This window comes from Chiroxiphia lanceolata, chromosome 1, assembly GCF_009829145.1.
Source record: "Chiroxiphia lanceolata isolate bChiLan1 chromosome 1, bChiLan1.pri, whole genome shotgun sequence".
Classification (NCBI taxonomy): Eukaryota; Metazoa; Chordata; class Aves; order Passeriformes; family Pipridae; genus Chiroxiphia; species Chiroxiphia lanceolata.
Window position 1 is genome coordinate 37,581,984 of NC_045637.1, and position 20,713 is coordinate 37,602,696.

At 37.7% G+C, this 20,713-nt stretch overlaps 1 protein-coding gene and 1 long non-coding RNA gene across 3 annotated transcripts in view; both read right to left on the bottom strand.

Moving 5' to 3' along the window:
• NKAIN3 (sodium/potassium transporting ATPase interacting 3) overlaps window positions 1-20,713 on the bottom strand; it is a 354,927-nt gene that overhangs the window by 282,848 nt on the left and 51,366 nt on the right. The gene's annotated exons all lie outside the window — the stretch shown is intronic.
• Window positions 10,814-20,713, bottom strand: part of LOC116798369 — a 44,008-nt gene continuing 34,108 nt past the window's right edge. The window contains exon 3 of the long non-coding RNA XR_004360878.1: window positions 10,814-11,148. This is a non-coding gene — a long non-coding RNA (uncharacterized LOC116798369). The remainder of the gene's footprint in view (window positions 11,149-20,713) is intronic.

Here is a 20,713-nt window from a genome sequence, read left to right on the forward strand (position 1 = left end):
CTCAACCACAGATTTTAAAAAAAACCTGTTCTTCCTATTCTCTGCCCACAAAGAAATACAAAAACACACTCACAGAAAATGTTTGCTACCTCTAAAGACCACATCAGCAATTGTTTACACGGGCTCAGTAACAGCAGGCTACAGTTACTAGAAACTCTTAATGATCTCCTCAAGAACTCCACGTACTGTTCAGAGGAAAAGGCAAGTAACTACCTCTGATGCGTTTTTACAGGTCCATGAAATGAGTTACTGTGATCTAGGATTATAATCTATAAAGAAAACAAGAAACCAAAGGAAAACTACTGATATAATTATACCTAAACTAAAAAAAAAAAAAAAAAAAAGGGATTTGGAAATACCAGCTCTACTTCCAAGCCAAAACACCCCTTAGGCTAAACACAATTTGGGAACAATTCCACTGAGTTTAACTTAATTATGTTAATCATTTAGATAACTGATTGCGGGAAGAGTATGGCTGGCATCTGTGAAGCAGAGCAAGGAGACAGATGAAAAGCTTGTTTGTCCCTGTGGGACAGGGAGAAAAGAGAGAGGCAATTACTGACTGCAACACAGGACCACTTTGGAGGGGAAAAAGGCATCAGGAAATTGCATGTGCCCAAAAAACCATTTCTACTAGGTCCATGAATTTTAGGCTTGCCTTTTGAAGGCATTTTACAGGCTTCCTGGTAAATGGAGGTTAAGGTGTCTGCCAGTAAGGTAGCTCTGTATTATTTAACTGACTTGGAAAGCAATATAGCAATCATCAGTCTCTTGAAAGGGCTGCTGATTCCCTGTTCCAGAACAAACTCCGAGGGCCCAAAGAGTCCGGACATGGCATAATCTCTTCTATTTTTTCAACCTTTTATTACGACAAGAGGTTTGAGAAAAAGAAAAAAAATCACAACTGGTTCCTAGGTTTTATTCAAAATCAAGTCCCATTGTAATAAATTTTCAGAAGTGCTATCCACTTTCATCTGACATTATTCTTCCTTCTTTTTGACTTAAAAAAATAACCAATTAAAGTGTTTGGTTTCTGTCCAACTGATCCAGTAATTCCACAGTTTTGTAAGAGGTAGGAAAATCATAGTAACATCTTCTGCTACTTGACTGTGATTCCTAGGTTCATATTTTGATTATTACTGTCCTTCAATATTGAGATGCTGTAAGGGAGCTTTTCAATATAGTGCCCCAGTACCATGACCTTTCTGCTCTGTCTCTCTGTTCCTTCAGTGCTCCTGTTGAAATCAACTACTGGTATTCACAGAATGTTAGAACCACAAAATGGTTTTGGTTAGAAGTGACCTTTAAGACCATCTAGTTCCAACCCACATACCATGAACAAGGACATTTTTCCCTAGACCAGGTTGCCCAAAGCCCCATTAATCTGGCCTTGAACACATCCAGGGATGAAGCATCCCCTTGGGCAGTCTGTTCCAGGGTTTGCCCACTCTCATTGTGAAGAATTTCTTCCTGAGTCTAATCTAGATCTACCCTCTTTGAGTGTAAAATCATTGTCAGTGCAGGCCTTGGTAAAACCCTCTCTTCACCTGTCCTACAGAAACTGTTCTGGCCAAAGGAAATGGCTCTGTATCATCTTCGTGTTTTTACTCCTCTGTTTATGATCCATCCTCTACTTTATGGTGCAGGTTTCTCTGTTGCTTGGATTTTGTACTATATGAAGGAATTTCAAATATTCAGGGTATTAGAGTCTTCAAGAGCTATTCTATACTCCTTAACTGAAAATAAATCTCAAATACAGAGAATCTCAGATACATTTTTCACCACTGAAAAACATTCAACTGTATAACCACTGCCAAAATAGTTTCCTTCAGAACTACACAGCACCTTCACGCATGAGACTGGTATATGATTCTTGTTCTTTTTTTTCTTGTTTGTTTGGTTGGTTTATTCCTGTTCTGGGTTGTAGCCACCCATGAAAAAATAATTCTCTGCCAGATCTGAGTACAGAAGTGAATGTCAAAGAAACATTTTGTCCTTTAGGACTTGTGTGATGGCTAAGATCAATCATAACATACACCACCAAATGCATTAGTATTCAGGTATTTGAATACATACAGATGCACAAAAGTTCTCTCAAAAGTTCACTATAAATAATTCTTCAGCTTGTAATTTTGCATCATTCTCTTGTTCCTCCTTGCTGGCACCACAGGGCTGTTTGTACCTTAAGTGACTTACATCTCAGAAGTTTTCCTTTTCACAGGTCACTAATCTTCATGCTAAGAATCAAGAGCCTTTCAGAAAGATACAACTCTATCACATGCACTATAGCCACAGTCTGTGACAGTGAACATTGTCATATGTTGTTCAGAACCTTACAGGGGTTAACTGATGCCACCATCATCGACAGCCCAATGCAGGATACTGAAAAGGATTTCCTAATCTAGGATAGGCTTATGATTTGAGGTTTGAAACTAAAACTTTAATAATCTCTATATACGCATATAGAAAAATACACCTCTACTATTTCTATGTAGCTAAATATATTTATTTAGAACATTAAACCAGCCAAATTCTTTTGAAATTGATGCCCTGATTCTACAAAACATTGAAATTCTGAATTGTTCACCCTTAACTATTTCCCTTCAGTTTGAAAGGAATTTTTTCACATATGTTTTAGAAGTTTAAAGACCTTCCTGTCACTCTTAGGATGTCCTCTCCTTAAACCCACAGCACCATAACATTACATAGGTTGTCCCCTCATTCTTCAAGGAACTTGCAGTAAGTTCTACATCAGTTCTTTCGTGTTCTGACGTATATTCAAAGCCCTGGCTGAGACGACATTTTATCATGCATTTTAGTACTAGCAGGTGCAGCAACTGCATGTGTAGTATTTGCAGGTGAACTTTCTTCCCATACAGCCAGCACTAGGCCAGGTCAGATGGCAGCAAGCCCCAATCGAACTGCAGTGGGTAGGCAGGAGCTATTCATTTCAGCTGATAGAAGCAGTTTTTGGAAGCCACTTAGCAAGTCTCTGGTCCCATTGGTATCCTGATTCCCACAACTTTGCTTATTAGCTGCATAAGGGCAGTAATAATGTTAAATCTGCAGCATATTATATCTAAGCCTATATCCCTTTACACTTGCCAATAGCCCTCGTTTTATGGGTCAAAGTGCAAAACGGCATTAGAAACTTTCAGAAAGCAGTATGTTCTACCCATTTTTTCTTTTGACAGCACAGATATTATTTGGTTTTGACCCCTGAGACTTCTCCATAGGCGCAGAATAATGTAACAGCGCTGTGGAGTCTGAACATGCCTTTCACTTCAGCTGTCAGTTCAGTGAGACGGGAGCAGTGTTACATAGGTAGAGCTAATTAATTTGATTTGGTCTTCTGCAAGGCTCTCAGCTTGCATATAAAACTGTATTGGAGATGATTTTCAGGGATGATATTTGCTTTAAAATGGTTCATCTTACAGCACCAATTCTTCAAAAATTTATAACCAATACACTTAAACAAAGGCTGTATTTTCAAAAATAAAGAGATTCAATCTTCAGGGCTATATTGACAATGCATACCTTAACAGTGTAGTTAAAATACACTTTGCAAGCAAACCCTTCATGATATTGAGGATGAGAACATGGTGGGTGATTTGAATACAGTTTAGAATTCCACTCTGCATATGATAGGGGAATCTATATGTTGTGAAGGACTGTTGTCATTGCTATTTAGAGGACATCACCGTTTAATTTTGTTACAAAACATGCTGTGTGGTCTAAATAAATATCTGTGCATGCTTAGTCTGTTAATGACGCAGAAGAAGTGGAGTCAATTGGATTTTCTCCCATGAACACTAGTCAGTGATTTGTGGATTATTTGAGAAGAGGTTATATATAAAAGTCTGGTAAGTAGGCCAGACAAACCACTTCTAACATGGTTTTCTTAGAAACTCACACATTATAGCTGCTGTGCCACACCATTGATCAGCTAAACTGCACAGATTGGAGAGAAAGTGTTATTTAAAAGATCGATAAGGGGGAAAAAAATCTCCTCTCGATGTCTTCTAGGAGCAGAGATTAGACTGCCCAGTATTTCAGAGCAGTGATCAACAGGACATAAAACGAGAGGCCATCTATAATGGAAACAAAATTTCAGAGGCACTGCCAAGAACAAGAGAAACAATCTTCAATATGCAGGTAGCTTAAAAGTTTCTTTAAAACAAGTCGAATAGCTGGGCAGACTTGGAAAGAGAGAGCATGCTCTAATTACAAAAGGCTAAAAGATAGTAGAATATAGTAGTAGATAGCAGAACCCTAAAAACCAGGAGTAAACAAATGTTTCCACTACAGAGGTTTCTCTTTTGTCTATTTCTGTAGCATTGCAAACAACTTCTAGAGTAGAAGCATCCAGACTTGCTATCGTCTGCTCTTGGTGACAGGATACCTCCAGTCCTAACTAAGCCCAAGCCAAACCTATCATGTGCAGAGTAAGACACAGGCAACCATCTGCCTCTTGTAACAATTAGCAATATCTGCTTTACTAATTTCTCTCTGTTTTCAAATAAATAACTCTGGTGAATACAGATAAAGTAAGAGTGAAAAATAATTAATTCTAATCCCACAAACGAGTAAAAAGATAAAAAGAAGAAAATTAAATGTAAAAATACCACCATTTATTCTTTCTAAAATTCTTTTTTAGTCACAGGGCTCCATTAAAGGATAATCTGAATGTAGAGGGAGAGGAGAAGGAAGAAGAAATTCTGCAAAATACTGAAGGAACTAGGAAGAGTGAAGAAAGAATAGATAATAAAAAGCATAAAGATGCCCAGGTAAATGAATGAAGAAAGGACAAAGAAGTACAAGAGAAATAAGAGCACCTTCATTCCAAAGCTCATTGAAAGTAATGGAATGGTCACCAACAAAGCATCTTCATTCATGGTACTTCAGTGAGCACCTATTTATCCACAGCAAAAATCATTAAGATATGATGAAAAGAGAAGGGAAACAGTAAAGATTTACACGAGGCTTAGAGGCTGGAGGAGTGCAATATACCTTGTCTCTCTAGGTAAGGGATGCCAATGAAAAGCAATGGTGTAAGAAGTCACATTTTCCACTGATCTTCTCCAGATGCTATGCTACCAGAAGAATTGAAAAGTAGGTATTAGCTGTACTCAGGCACCTGCCTTAAGCTTCACTGGAAAGCAATTTCACAGGAAAGACTTAATTGAAAACTCCACTGTCCCCATGACTTCAGTACAATTCCAGATCCACAGGAAAGACATCTGTGACCTTGGTCTTATGGGTTCACTACCAGGCCTTGCTACATTGCTATATCTCTCCAACAACCATTCTGCTGTGCAAATATTTTTTTAAGCTTTTCCCTTCTAGGGAGAATCCTTAAGGAAGCCCCCTTCTTCATTTTGGATAGCCAGGACAAGGGACCAGAGCAATTCCCCTGCACACCCTTGCCAGCCTCCCTATCCATGCAGCAGCACAGGCTACCGACAGACCTCCCTCTCACACAGCACCCCTGAGCTTGCAGGTTTAAAGTTGAGGTCCTGTTTATCACACTGCAGTTTCAAAAAGAGCAGCTGGCTGGGGGCAATCATCTGGTCAATAGCGACGAGCTCTAAATGAGGCCCATGATTTCATTCACCGGAGCTGAAAGGCAAAGAAGAGATATTGTGGCTTTATAGCAAAGCAAACCATTTTGCTTTTGGCTCACTAGAGTGCAGTGACATAAGACAATGAAAGCCCATTTTACCTTCTACATGGTAGCTGTCTGATGATCTGTTACTGATGTAACAATGTTTGCTTTATTCTTGATAATGAAAGAAAATTTAACTCACACCTGGCAGACCTGCTGGAAATCTCACTGGAGAGAGCAGAAATTAGATGGGTGTACAAGGTCAAAACTGTATTTTATCTTGCAAAGATGATCTTTTTGCACTGGAAAGCAAGGAGTGCAGCGAAAATATATAAGCATTGAGACAAACTGTGCAGCTGTACTTATGTGGCATCAAAAATTCAGGCTGTATTATTCCTATTCCTTTTATGATGAACAAAACTGTATAAATAGGAAAAACTATGTTTACACCAGGATTCTGCTGGCATAAAATGGATTAGCTTCATTTAAAGGAAAAGGATTTTGCCTGCTTACAGTAGCTAGCTCTCTACATTTTATCAGTGGCCTCTGAGAACATCTTTGCTTTTCTCTCATTCAGATAAGATACTTTCAACATACTTAGACATGTTCAACTTTATCTTTCTTACTTAAGAAAACAGCACTCTTCTGACAGCCGTTCAGAAATAAAAACAGAAGGAAGACCTGTCTGATGAGCTAAAACCTGCCAGCATCATTACTCATTAAATGTACAGCTTCTTCAGTGACGTACAGTTATAAACAGGATTAAGATCACAATGGGAAGTCATGTTAAGAACACAAATGATAGTTCTAAAATTCAGTAGGTCGTGATACATATGTGTAATGGTGAAATGGGAAAATGGTGAAAAGATGGAGTCAAATGCAAAGTCTTATACCATTAAAATCTGACCAAAAATTGCACCTATTTAAGGACAGGAAAAAGCCTTTTCAAAAAGGCTTGAAAGTGGAGGAAGGGAAGAATTATTCCACCTACACCTTTATCATCCTTCTGTAAGGACAATAAATAGTTCTGTGTTCAGGGCACTTGCCTAAGATGGAGAAGACCACAGAACAACCTTCCATTCTCATTAATTCTAGACAGGCCCTTGACAGGACTTCCCACATTCCAAGAGAACATCTTATCACCTGATAATTTCCGTGTGTACAGCTAAATCAGCCTCTGACTTGCAAGAGAAACTGCAGCTTTTATATGCTGGAAAAATTATAGTTTCAGCAATGCAATCTTCTTATGCCAAAGTAGCCAAATTGGGAAATTCCTAATCAGCTTTAATTGTTTCCCCATAAGCAACAAATATTAAAGAAAAGCTGCATGCAAACGATCCAAAGTCTTTTGGATTAAGCCCAAGTGAGGATGAAGTTTTCCAGGCAGAGAGTGACCATGGCCTAAATGTCTAAGGCGACAAAGGCTTCATGCATCATGAATAGAATTTCTCCTTATCATAAATAATTATTTTAGATCTAAAGCCATAAAGTGATTAATAGCAGAAGCCAGAAATATATTTGTTTATTCAAGTATTTGTATGTACAGAACTGAATAAGCTGAAGCACTTATGTGCTGTACTTAATTTCTGAAGCAAGTTTGTACACTAAGGAATAGAAAAAGTTAATTCTGAGTTACCTACATCCTCTTTGCAATACTTCATTTCAGATGCTAATGTCTAAGAAAAAGTAAGGATCACAAGGGTCAACTGCAGACACAAAAAGCAGTTTCATGCTCCTCAGATGATCTGTAAATTGTTTCTTTTCCCACTTCTGGGCCAAGACTCAGGCTTGCTCTAGGGTCAGTAAGCCTCAGAATGACCCACTGCTCAGGATATAATTTATCTATCAGATTCTGATTCAGATGCAATGAAAGAATTACACAACTTTTGGTACTGTTCTGCACTCCAGTCCCTCACAGTGTGTATTGATATTGCAACAACGTATAAAGTATGATATCTTTACCAGATATGATTTGATCTTTTTCATATAAGCTAAGATGGTTCAGCTACCTGCTGCTTCTACTCATAGTTCAGATATTGTGGGTTTTACAGTGAAAAGGAGTGAAATTTCCAGGTGTCTGGCAATAATTAAGTATATTTCAACAGGCACTGATGTTGCCATTCATAATTTTGTACAGGTGACATTTAATTATTCCTACTGTGGGTGGAGCAGTCTTCTTCAGACATCAGCCAGGTACACTCTGCACAGACAGACAAGACCAAAGGTTGCATAATGGACAACTGTCAAGTAAATCCTTCTGTTTCTCTGTCTCTTTCTTTTCCATTTATTTGTACTTCAAGCCATGTGGTTTGTGATGGGATTTTGCATAACTCTGCCTTTCAAGTTTAGCTAAAGTGAGAGTGGAAGGAAATGCAAGCTACAGCACTTAAATGAATGCAATTCAATCTGATTTATCAGACAGGACTGTTGAAACACCTCTTGGAAGACAGCAGCTTTTGGCTCGGTCCTCATGTATTTTACAGGAATATCAGTATAACAAATCGACTTACTGAATTTCCTGATATGACAATTCATTCAATCAAATCCTTCAGACAAAGACGTCTGCAAAGACAAGCATGCTACATCAAACTGTGCATTCCGCAAACCACGGACAGAAATGTCTGCAAATTTACAAGTGCACAACTTTACAACCTGATGCTGCCACAGCAGAGGAGATGTTAAAAAATAAAAGATATTAAATAAATAAATATGCATAGCTAGTGCCTTGCAATCAAAATCCTTCTTGTAGTTAGGCAGATTCTGTTGATTTCCTGTACAGGTCGAAGAATTATAGTAACCATACATTACTGACTTCAAGTCTTATGATCAGGAAGCACTTTGCTTGTCAAGCTAGGTAATACATTTTTAATTTGCAACCTCATTTACAAAGGAAAAGCAATATGATATATATTCTGAAAATTATTACCAATATCAACAGAAATCTATCAGTTTTGTAAGAGACTCCTGGCAGCTGTTCCTTTAAACACACACATACATCTGCTACCACTATACCTGATCTTTCCCTCATCACTGAAGCTTGGACAGAAGCACTGTCAGTAAGTGCCTCTGATTTTTAAGTCCAGTAAGATACAAATTAAAGTTTACTGTTGATTTGCTTTAATTTGTTAAGCTGTCTCATCATTTGTACATGAATCATTTAGGCCTTAAGCTTCCTCAAGAAGAGACTGCTTCTTTATCTTTCTATACGACTTCCACCATAAACTGTGTTGCAATAAACATTAATGCTGAATGGACAAGACATTAGCAAAAGTTTTGACCAATTCATTTTTCTGTGCATCAACTACACAGTAAACATTTGTTGAAATTATTCTGTACAATGGAAAGGAGTTACTGTTTTTAAGTTAAGTGCATTCTTAATCAGGCAGGCTGTCTTTAGGACAGTTCATAAAGAACAAAATCTTCACTGAACACCAAAAGCCTGCATTAGAACAGCAACAACACAGAATTTTGAATAAAAACTTGCATGCACACTGGTATGGAGAACACACATAGGAACAAATACACATACAGGAACAAAGCACCACAGAACAAAGCCCTTTTCTTTACAGACCCTCAAACGCATTTTAAGAAATGTACTGTGATTTAGGAAAAAAACACTGGTCTTAAAAAAAGGAATTGAATCATGGAAATCCCCTGGGATCTGTATGCAGGACATTTGGTGGCTAGGATATCACAACATTAAAAATTTTGAGTATTTAGGAAAACAAACAGACAACTCAATTGAAATACACACTACTGACTCAGGAACAGTTTCTACTGAGATCATATTAAATACCACAGGAGTCAAGATAAAATGAAAATAATAAGCCCTCTGTCTAGTCTTTTTCCTAGGTGGACTTTTCATAAATACTGCCTTAAGTCAGGCAGAGTCACAGATGTCCAGCTGTGGTGAGGGATGACCACACACCACTGTGCAGAGCCTGAGCCTGCACCTTGGAGCAACTTTGTAAATGCCCTCAAGCAATGTATCGCCTCCCTCTTTCAAAGGCAACAGTGCTCACACAGAGAGCTAAGAATATAAGATGGTAAATTTTAAGGTCACATTTTAAAAGGTATTAAGCCACCTTGATATTTCAGAAAACAGACGTTATACTCATCCAAAAGATAGTTAAAATCATATCAGTGTATTCCGTACGTAAGCTCAGTACCCTGTATATGTTTAGACATAAATCGCCAGATTGTTCAGATTACATTTAATTAAAGCTCCTAGGCAGTACTTTTCTTTGGAACTATGGTATGAGTTGTATTTCATACAAAAATGCCAACACACCAATAAGGAAGGCAACTCCAGTGGCGTGACTTCAGGCTTGCTAGGTGGATTGCCAGACCTTTAGCACCTTACAGACACTCAGCAGTGAGTGATAGTGGGCGTCTGCACTTCCCTCCCTGTCACAAACACCAAAGGTAAGAGGCAGACTGTCAGGGTTCCTGGGAGAACTGGCATCTTATCACCCATGTTGCCTGCATCTCTGAATTCAGAGCTCTCAGTCTCATTCGGGAGTCAGAAATGTCTTTGTCTTTAGCAACAAGGTACGGAAAAAGAGGTCATTTCCAGTGCCCAAAGACAAGAGGTAAGTTTTGCACACAGTGATGGTGTATTCCTCTGGTTCTGCTGTCTTGGAACCATAACCCCTGCATAAGCTCTATTTGCTTTATTGAGGGTGGGGACCCAATTAAGCCTTCATAAAGCTTTAATGAAGGAAGAGATCTTTAAGTTATCTATAATAAAATGTACTTGTTATGGTTGCTTACCTGCATACTCTGATAATGATTTGAGGACTAGGAAGGACTTTTTTTTCCCCACATCATCTTCTTTTTTTTTATTAAAAGCTCTCACATTTCATCTTTAAGGTATTATTGTGAATTTTATCTTGTTAATTGACTGCTCATATGGCAATAATTTTACACCACATTAAGTAATGTTGTAATTTGTTTTAATGCCCTCACTTAATGGGAACAAAATGCAGCATATATATAGAAATTAACTCCTTACATATCCAGTATACACAGTTGTCATCTGGTTTTAGGTAAGAAGGGCATGCACATGGGAGAGAGAAACATGGGAGGAATATACGTGCAGGAGAGGATGAGAAAAGCAAATAATAAACTGTCAAACTGAAAAGAATGGTGAGATGCTAATCCAGCAGGCATCAATTCCACATTGTTAAGTACATCATGAATGCTTTCTGCTGCTTCAATTGGGCTGAAAAACAGCAAGACAGAAGTAAGAACCTGATTAAACACATGACTGAATATACCAGGGATGACAGATTCGATGAATGTGTTTCTTACTATTTAGATAGGGGGAGCATCTTTGTTTGTATGAGTAATAAAGAACTGGGAGCGGTGGAAAAGAAACTGTTACAGCTGCATCCCCATGCAGTATAGTGACTGCCTCCACAGCCCCAACTCATTCACAAAACCCATATGGCACTGAAGAAAAGGGAATTCTCTCTCTGACATGTTTCTTCTGCTTTTGTAGGGATCTGACTCTATGCTTGGCTCCATTATACTTCATTAATCTGTAAGTTAAGCATAAAAAAGCAGTAAAGCACTCAGGTAATAAATATTCAATGTTTTCTGTGAAACCTCAGAAGTTTAGAATGTTTTTGCATTCATTTTCAAAAAAAATATCATCTTGGGCCTTTATATATAATATTCTCCTAAACACAATAATAATTAAAATATTTATCCTTATTTGTCCTACTCATATACACTAAACCACATTAATGACTAGAAATTGAATGGCATAAATTGAACTCATAGCTGTTTGTACTCTTGCTGGTGGCTCTCAATATTCCCAGAGCTACCATTTGGAAACTATTACTTTTCTGTCACTCACTACTCTTCTCCAGAAGGTCTAATGAACTGCATAGGTCAGCTTTCTGTCCTTGAATTAGAAAGAAGATCTAACACCTTTTCATGACCTGATGGGACTTTAACTGTTGTACCAACTTAACTACACACTTCATGATATTGGATTTTGAGAGAATTGTGTACATCACTGAGGACACAAAATACTGTGGAAGGACTGAGATAAGCTACAGAGATAAAAAAATCTGAATTATATTTACTATTTTTTTCTAAATCTGCAGACTTAAATATATGTAGATATAACAATTAAAAACTTCGCAAACAATAGTACTAATAGCACTAAATATTCCTACCATTTTTTCAATTAATACAATAATAAGATTACAAAACAGTCATCTCCCTAGTTATCTTTATGCAAAGATAATTGCATGATTGTGATCTTGAAAACTTTGAATCAGATAGCTAAAACAAAATTCCCATAGTTATTTTAAATTGGATACATTGAATAGACTGGCCAAAATTCAAGACTATGGTCCTACCAATTTCCCTTGGGCTCCCCGTACTCAAGGCTTACTCTCAGCATAACTGGAGAAGTCAAATGCTGTGTCGTTCCTCCCTGACCTGTAACAAATAGAACCTGTACTTTTGATTTTAATTTTTGTAGTCAAAATGGCAGTACTTATTGACATAAATAAACCTAGATATGTAAATAAATATATATGAAAATTCATAAGCACTACTAAATTGCTACAATATTTACACAAGATATTTTCGCACTAGCCAATGACCTGCAGCTGCTCCTAAAAGTTATTAGCTAATTTCTTCAACAACAAATATCTCAATGAAAAGATTTTTTTAAAAATCATAGATAAGGAATTATTTTTTTCTCCTGGACTGTAAATAATGCAAATCTAAGCATGATGTTTTTAAGCATTTTTGCATTTACGAAAAAAAAAAAAAGAACAGAAATCTGTAATTTCAAGAAAAAAAAATCTATTTGTAAATGCTCTTCCAAATTTTACTTGCCTTTAATAGCAGTTATCGTGATAGGTGTAAGACAGCAGAACTGAAATCTGGAATTTGTACTTGCATGGCATTGACCTGGCACTTGTTGTTTGTTTTACGTAAGACCTCTCAAACCACACTAAGTTTAAGCTTCTGAAGATAAGCCTTTTCTACTCCAGAGAGTAGAGGGTTTTCCTCTTTCCCCCAGTTATGGATAGACAAATTCTATTCCACTATCAATATTTTTGGACCCTCCAGTCATTTCTCATCACTACCTCAGCAGTTACTGATCACATTTCCACTGACAGCTGGGCCTCCAGCTACCATCATAAAGGTTAGTATTCACACAATAAAAACAGATCAGGCTTGATGAAGGAAGGGTTTGCACATGATCTATTTCCCTAGGGAGGGGAATTTCCCATGCAGCAATATAAATAAAAAATCTGTCCAAAGGGGACTTGCTTCTAAATACTGTACAATTTTGATATTGGAAACAATTCTTGTCTTCTGTATGATGATATCCCAAAGGGCTGGAGGTCTCCCTTTCCTCAGCAAGCTGCTGTTTTCAGAACAGGTCAGCATCAGTTTTCATTCCTTCTCAAAAATTGCAAAAACACCACTGCAACAAATGAGAATTTGTTATCCTTTTCCCTTCCCATACTGACTTGCAATATAGCCCTTTCAGAAAAATATGTAAGTTCTAAGCACCGAAGACAAGGTAATACTAAGTAAAATTTGCTAGAAACAGTAGCCAGGTGGAGTAATGCTGGCAGAAAAATCTTTTCTTGACATTCTCCAAAATGCCAGGTTATTCTTTGTTGCTTTCATTTAAAAAGTCTTTCTTACTTGAGATACCAGAAAGTTTTGATTTGTGGGGGATTTTGATTGTGTCCAAAATTTCAAAAACTCAAGTCTGGAGCAGACAGCACAAAAAAAATTGTTCTGAAATTTTTGTTGCTATATTTTAAAATTTCTATAACTTTGTTGCTATTGTTACTGTAGAGCATGTCCATCCTATAGCCTGCATCTGACAGAAGATTGTATCAAAGCTCTTCTTGACACAGACCTCAGGCAGAGCTGAATACCTTTTGGCAGCAAATGAAGATGGATCAGAAAGTAGGCAGCAGAACATAAAGGCAGTTCAATTTAAACCTATAAAAATTTAGAAACTGAGATTTCTGGAAACCTATTCAGCACAGTGTAGCATTGTTAAAAATTGCCTTTTTCAGCCCAGCACAAAGTACAAAATGACAGCTCATTCCTGAAAAGCCTAACACATCTAGTCATGAGGAGATGCCGCTGTCAGCAGTAGTAGATTACTTCTTGTAGCATCTTATGAAGGGTTTCATTTTCTTTTAACTGAAGTAGAAAAATGTAGCTCTATTTATGCCTACAGATTTAATGTAGAATGGAAAAGAACGTCTCTGTCCAGCTTACTTTGCATTTTATCAGCCACCACTAAAATGGTGCTCAAATAATGGTGCACACTTAACCTGTATGGTACCTCGGCATTTCTAATTATCTCCAATTTGTATCTAAACATGAAGCACAGCCTAATTTCCAAACTACTAACTTGAGGTCTTTGGAATATTAAAAAAAAGCAGCACATTAATTAGTTCCAACAATACACTTTATGAACTTCAGAAAGTTCAGCATGATATTAACATCAGAATATGTGTTATGGTTTGTCTAAGTTTGGAAGTTCTTTTAAGTTTGAAAGTTATTTTACACTGCAATCTTCCATCTAGACTAACTGGGAATGGCTATACTATGAATTGTGCATCCACAGTTTTGTTATAGCTGCTTCATGCATTTCTCTTCTTTTGTACCCACACAAATCTCTAATTTTCTAAAGTACATATACTCTTTTTCAGTGGAGATGCTACCAGCAAACCTCTGCAAAGGCACCACAAATTGTGGAGCTTCCATTACTATTGTGGTAGTTTTTGGTGTATCTTCTCTCAGTCTTTGGAATTTTGATCAGATTCCCACAACCCCTCTCCTGTTATGCCCTTACTCATCAGAAGTCAGTGTCATCATCATTTTTAAACTACTGTTGAACAGTATGGTCTAAGCACTGAATGCTCTATCCCTGATGGACTTTAATACTAGTGACACAAGTGAGTAACAGCACTTCCACGTAGGGACTATAGAGGGGATACTGCCGCCTATGAGGGTGGTTCCATCGCTGTCCCCAGCATTTTCACAACTCTCATCAAATTCCTTCACTTTCTTATAAAATATGGCTATGCCAAAATCATGATGACTCTTCACACATTTTGGCATCCCACTGACTCTCCACACCTGGAACACAAGATAGGAAGGGAGTCCTAAACTTCAGCATAAGACAAGCTAAAACAATGGCTATTTTACAACTGGTATGTGATGATGTCATGAACATGGGTTTTGCACAAGCCAGAATTGTAAAAAAAGTTTACCACCTACAGAAGAGGTGAAACCAGGAAGCAAGCCCAGATCTGAAGAAGAGCAGTCAATAAATGAAATGCTGATACCACCAGAAGCAATACAGCAGTTTTGAAATGGGGAAGCATCTACATCTAGCTTACAGAACAATTTCTTCCAAATTTAAGTTTTTGTTTCAAGACATGTAGAATAAAAATACAAATAAAAGAAGAAAATGTATATAAGCAATTAATATTCAACTGCTCTGCAACTTCTGGCTATTTTTCCCAATTACTTCACAACTTAACCTGCCTTGCTCTTGCATATTTATTCCTCAGGCAAGTCCTCATAAAAAATATTTCTATGACCACTTTCAGATGTGAATGAACAACAAAAAGGTAAAACAGTTCCTTTTTTTGACAAATCAGGAGAATTTTCTACAGGTCACAAAATTGGAACAGAATATACTCTCTAACAAATCAACTAGTGAAGCTTTCATGAAGACATCTCCTATTACTTTAGAACTCACTCCAGGCTGATTTTGGCTTTGGGAGGATAGAACTGCAGAATATAGACGAAAAATTTGTTATATGACCTTTCTTATATTTGTAATTCAAGTAAACTCTGTCTATTCTAAACTGACTGGCCCATACATATTTGAAAGTAATGGTGGTAAAAAGCCAGAAAGAGTTAACAAAAGCACTAGCTTTCTCAAATATAACTTCTAAATGCCACTTCAGCGTGAGGGCAGAAAGAAAATCAAGGCAAACTGCAGAAAGGGATATATTTATAGCAGAAAGAGTCTCATTTGGGAGAGTGAAATACATTTGCTTCTTCTCGAATGAGATGGACTGGTTTGTGACTGGGGTGAGTGAGTAAGGGTGGAAACTTCATAGATACGCACATAAATATCACCTCATTGAACATTCAGAAGTTCTCTTGTCCACACTCAGTGCTTTGAGGGAGACACAGATAAGCAAATGGGACAGATAAAATTAAGTGATTGCAGATAGCACCATAAAGTTTAATTACTGAATTTAACAGATGTGCCAATCAGGAAAAACACAAGAGTTACTGAAAAGCCCTGGTGCTCAGCCAATTAATCAAACAGCAGTGAGAAATTACCGTACTCACCCTTCACAAGTGGCACTATATGTAAATACAAACATAAACACTTTGTGCTCATGTGAGAGAAGAATGCTGACTACAGTATCTACCCAACAGCCAGGAAGTGTCATATATTTCACTCTCCCTCCTGGCCAGAGAGGCATTTTAAATCTAGAGCTATAGGAACAACTCAGTCCCAAAAGGTATCAAGCATGTCCTCATGCTAAGCACCTTAACCACCAAAAATCAATGACTGTTGATAACGAAGTCAGTGAAAATTTTTCTTAAAAACTGGGAAGGGAAATCACAGCAGGTGCTCTACAGCAAGTGGAAGAAATGGACTGTTATCAAAGGCAGAAGTCTATATTTTATATTTCTATTACATTTTCTTTTATGGAAAGTAAGTATAATAGATACACTGTCCTTGATCTGCTGGAGAACTGTTCATTAAAAGGAAAAACTCTACATAAAACCGTCCGAAACAAATATTTCAGCCCTCTCCTGGGTTAATATATTTTTGATTTCTACCACCAAGGCTGCAATGAAATAATTTAGGTCAAACTCCTGCCAAGTTCCTGGTACTGAAATCTATTTTCTAATTCATCTAACACAAATTTATAGTGATTCCTGGGCAGTTTGTCACCCCTTTTTAAAAAAGTCATCTTGGATGTCACAGAGAAGCCATTCTGATTTTCTTGACTCATCCAAAGTTCCCAGTGGCATTAACAGCGTAGAAATGTAAGTTGGAGGAAATACTAGAGACAAAGATTTGCAACAATTCAAAGTGGAAAATCAAAAAACACTCAAGAGGATCCTCCTTATCAAGCCTGTTCTGCCATTTGACCACACTGAGATAGCTATTTAATATCTTCACTAGCTGTATCTTCTGATTTTGAATGTCCTCCACTACTGGATAGCATTGAAATTTTGTGTTAATTCCAGATGGATTTTCTTATTTACAAAAAAACCAGAATGAATCAGAGAATTACATCTAAATACTCCTAAAATTAAGCCACATTATGCTTGACAGACCACAGAAAAGATATATGTTCTTGCAACCTCATTTGTTGGTATTTCAATTGAAAATAACAGCAAATGAATCTGAAGTGTAAACCTAAAATACAGCCGCAAAGATGATAATTCAGTCTCCTTTAGGGTAGAAAAAGTAAATTTATATGGTCAAATTAGAATAGGTGATTGTGGGGAAGGTAATTACATTACTAATATCTGTCAAGCTCCCAATAATGCTAATTTGAGACAGTTTACTCAAAGACTGGCTTTCTCTATGCTTATAAAGAATGATTGTAAATCTCCTTTGGTCATTTTCATGTCCCATAGGAAAAAATTCCTTAAAAGGTCCAGGACAGTTCATGCTGTCAGATATTAAAGACCCCAGATATTAAAGAGCTTGTCAAATGCCTTCAGGGTAATTATTACTGTGAGAGTAGCTGTGACATTTCAGTAAAAAGTACGTGACGAGAAAGGAAACAATTGCAGAATTAAAAATAACAGAGATTTTTGAAAATATTAAATACTCTTGGACAGGTGCTATTTCACAACACAATCCACAATTGCATTTATTCAATTTTCAGGAAGGCACAAATCAAGATCTGCTATTTCATTCAGCTCATTGATGAATCCTAAGCGAGGCCTCCAGTCTGTTTTCTAGTATGGCTTGCAGTTTCTCTTGACACCTCTGCAGAATGTTCCTTATGAATAAAGGCAGGGGGACAGGGGGAAGGTGGCTCTCCAGCCTCACTCTCTCCAAACAGGCTGCTGTAGGACTGACTGGCAATGCAAGACAACAGTTGACTCTGGTAATATATTCCTTTCAGGCTCTGTGACAAAGGATGTAGGCAGGCAGTGCCACGCAGGCTGTGGCTGTAGAGATAACCCCTCTTTCGTTGATGAACCCAGTTCATCAGTGAAAGAGGAGCTGAATAACTGTGCCACCGGATCATGAAAATGAAAAGCTCTTGAAGTTCCTTTGTTCAGCAGCCTCCCCACTCCAGCATTAGTGAGGAGACAAGAGCCTGTCGCTGTGCAAGGGAGGGGGATTCAAACCACTTTCATGAATATGGAGTGCAAAAGAATGAAAAGCTCTGTTACAAAGGAAGAGTGTGAGGATTGCATGGATAGCTCACACTCAGGGGAGGTTTTGTCACCTCTGCAATGGATTTTATTAGCTGCATAAGCCTCAGCAGTAGAGCTTGATTGCACGAGTGCCCCCATCAGAACACCAAGATCTAAGCTAATACTGCTAATACTATATTTACTAGATTTACAGGTAAAACTCCTCGTATTCCCAGAGAGATTTGTCTTCTTGTTGATAGCACAAAGATTAAGGTGAGCCATCATCTCTTCCTATAGCTAAAAAACATAACGAAGTGTTTTATTGTTCATGTGCCCAGCAAACCTGAAAAATGTTACTCAAGTGCAGAGGAACTGGTTTTCCTGGTCTTCTGACTGGTAGCTTCTTGCTTATACACTGGACAGAACAAGGTTGGTTGTTCTGCGTTTGTTTACCTACAGGAGAATGGGTGCCAAGGCATGAACGAACATTGCCTTGCACCCTCCAGGAGGAAAAGGTTTTTCCAATGAGACTTCCAGCTTAATTTCATAAAAAGGAAAGAGGAATTCCCTGAACTGAAAAAGTTTTGTGAACTGGGATTTTTTTAACCATCTTCAAACTTATATGAAGTCCTAGCCAAAAGTAATCATCGGTGATTTAAGTCAAGAATATCAGAGAATAAATGTTTCTATTTACTCTGCTTACAATATCAAGGCATTTTTTCTTGCTTCTCAGCAAAGACAGAACAAGTCCTCTGGGATGGGGTTTTTCAACCTCATCAAAATGATGTAGCTTTCGACTCACAAACAGAATGCAGCTTTTAACTGTATAATTCCACAGAAATTAGGTAAAATGTCTTCATTTATACCAGTACTGGTTTATGTTTCTAGGAGGATTTTTCCAACTAATTTTATTCCGATTTATTCAGAAATTAGGGCAGTGCACTGCTGCTTCCTCAAATGTCTGAAAGAAAGTTGCCTCTATAGTCCAGAACAATCTTGCTGTTTGCTTGTTTTGCTTATGACTGCTTAAAATACTTAAACTTCTTTAGAAATAAAGGAAAACAATGTCTGAAACCATGGGTTCATTAACCAAACAAACCAGAACTGTACACAGATCAGAAGATATTAAACTATCCCACCTGTGACTAGGTTTGAGAATACTATGGAAGACAGCATTGAGCTTAGAGAAACGTAATTCAAAAAACTCCATTAGTATAATAATAGGCTTGTCTACTGGCTCTGTTTCCCAGCTACAGTGCATTAAATGTCATTTAACTGTTCCAATAAATTCAGGCTCATGGGGGCAATTGGAAAGCAGGAGAATGGAATAAACTGATATAATAGATGGATCAATAGACAACACAAAGATGTAATGAGCAGCTAATATATTGAGGATGGAAACAATATGAAAAATCATTATTAAGTTGTTTTGAAATTCTAACATTTGAAAAATGCTCCTCTGAATTAGTAGCTAATTTATTGTATGCTTCTACAGGTCTCCTGTTACATCTCAGATGAGTTACTCCTAGAACTTATTTAGCAAGAGGAAAGAAACAATTGCAAACACAAAGTTGTCCTTGTCAGATGTAAACTTGCAACAAGATCATTAGTGCTGTGCTTTAAAGACAAGCTGAGTATTTCCTGGGATTTTCTGGTTTCCCTGAGAGAACAGAGCACAGCAAGAAACTGCCTTGTGTACTATCAATGTCAATACAGCAGGGAGTTTATCAAGAGATTTATATTTTCACAGCTCACTTTCCTACAAATAAATATTTCCAAAGTAAATGTTTTTTGTTGTGTAGTCCAATTTGTTTTCAGACCAGTTAAGCCTGTTAGAAGAAGAATTACCCTCAGCCACGGTGCCTGTAGGCAAACTCATCACACAAAACCCATCCAATGCACCTACAGCCACAGCTGCCAGAGCTCCTTTGCTGGCTAGTGCAGCCCTCAACAGTGTGTCGCACAGTATTTTCACCATCAGGGTACTATAACATGTCACACCACTCACCTTCATGGCTTCTTCTGCTGAGTGAGCAGGCACTGCATGATGGTTTTAAACCTGCTCTGCTACACTGCCACCTAGTCTGTGATTTTAAGCCTCCTTACAGATTTCCTTGACAAAGGAAGAATTACCTGCTGCTCTTTAGATGAGGGCGAAATCAAACCTCAGAAAAATTTATTTGAAGTCAAATAAAACATCCAGCTGTCTTCATCAGAACAGGGTACAGAGCTCCTCACTGCAGAGGTACTGCTCTTGAGAAAGATGGTCCTACTAAAAAATCAAATCATGTACCCAGCTAAAGGTAGGTATCAAACAGGCATATGGGCATATTGAGAACCCCGTCCATTTATTTCTACTTTACTTCTGAAAGATGGTACAGCAAGAAGAGAGATGAGAATGCTAAGAAATTGGAAGTGAATAATGGTTCCTAGGTACCAAGTCCTTACACTTGGATTGGAGAGGAATGCTGGATCAGGTAGCAGTGCCTTCTTTCCACAGCTGATGCAAGGTGTTGCTGTTACATCTCCCATAATGGGACAATTACATATTATGAAAATCATTGTGCAAGGGGTTTCTTATGTCCTACAGCGACAATTGTAAAGAAAGAATCTGCCCATTTCCGACCTTTTTTGCAGATATTGTTCACCGGCACAGACTGGGAACGCAACCACACTGCGGAGGCT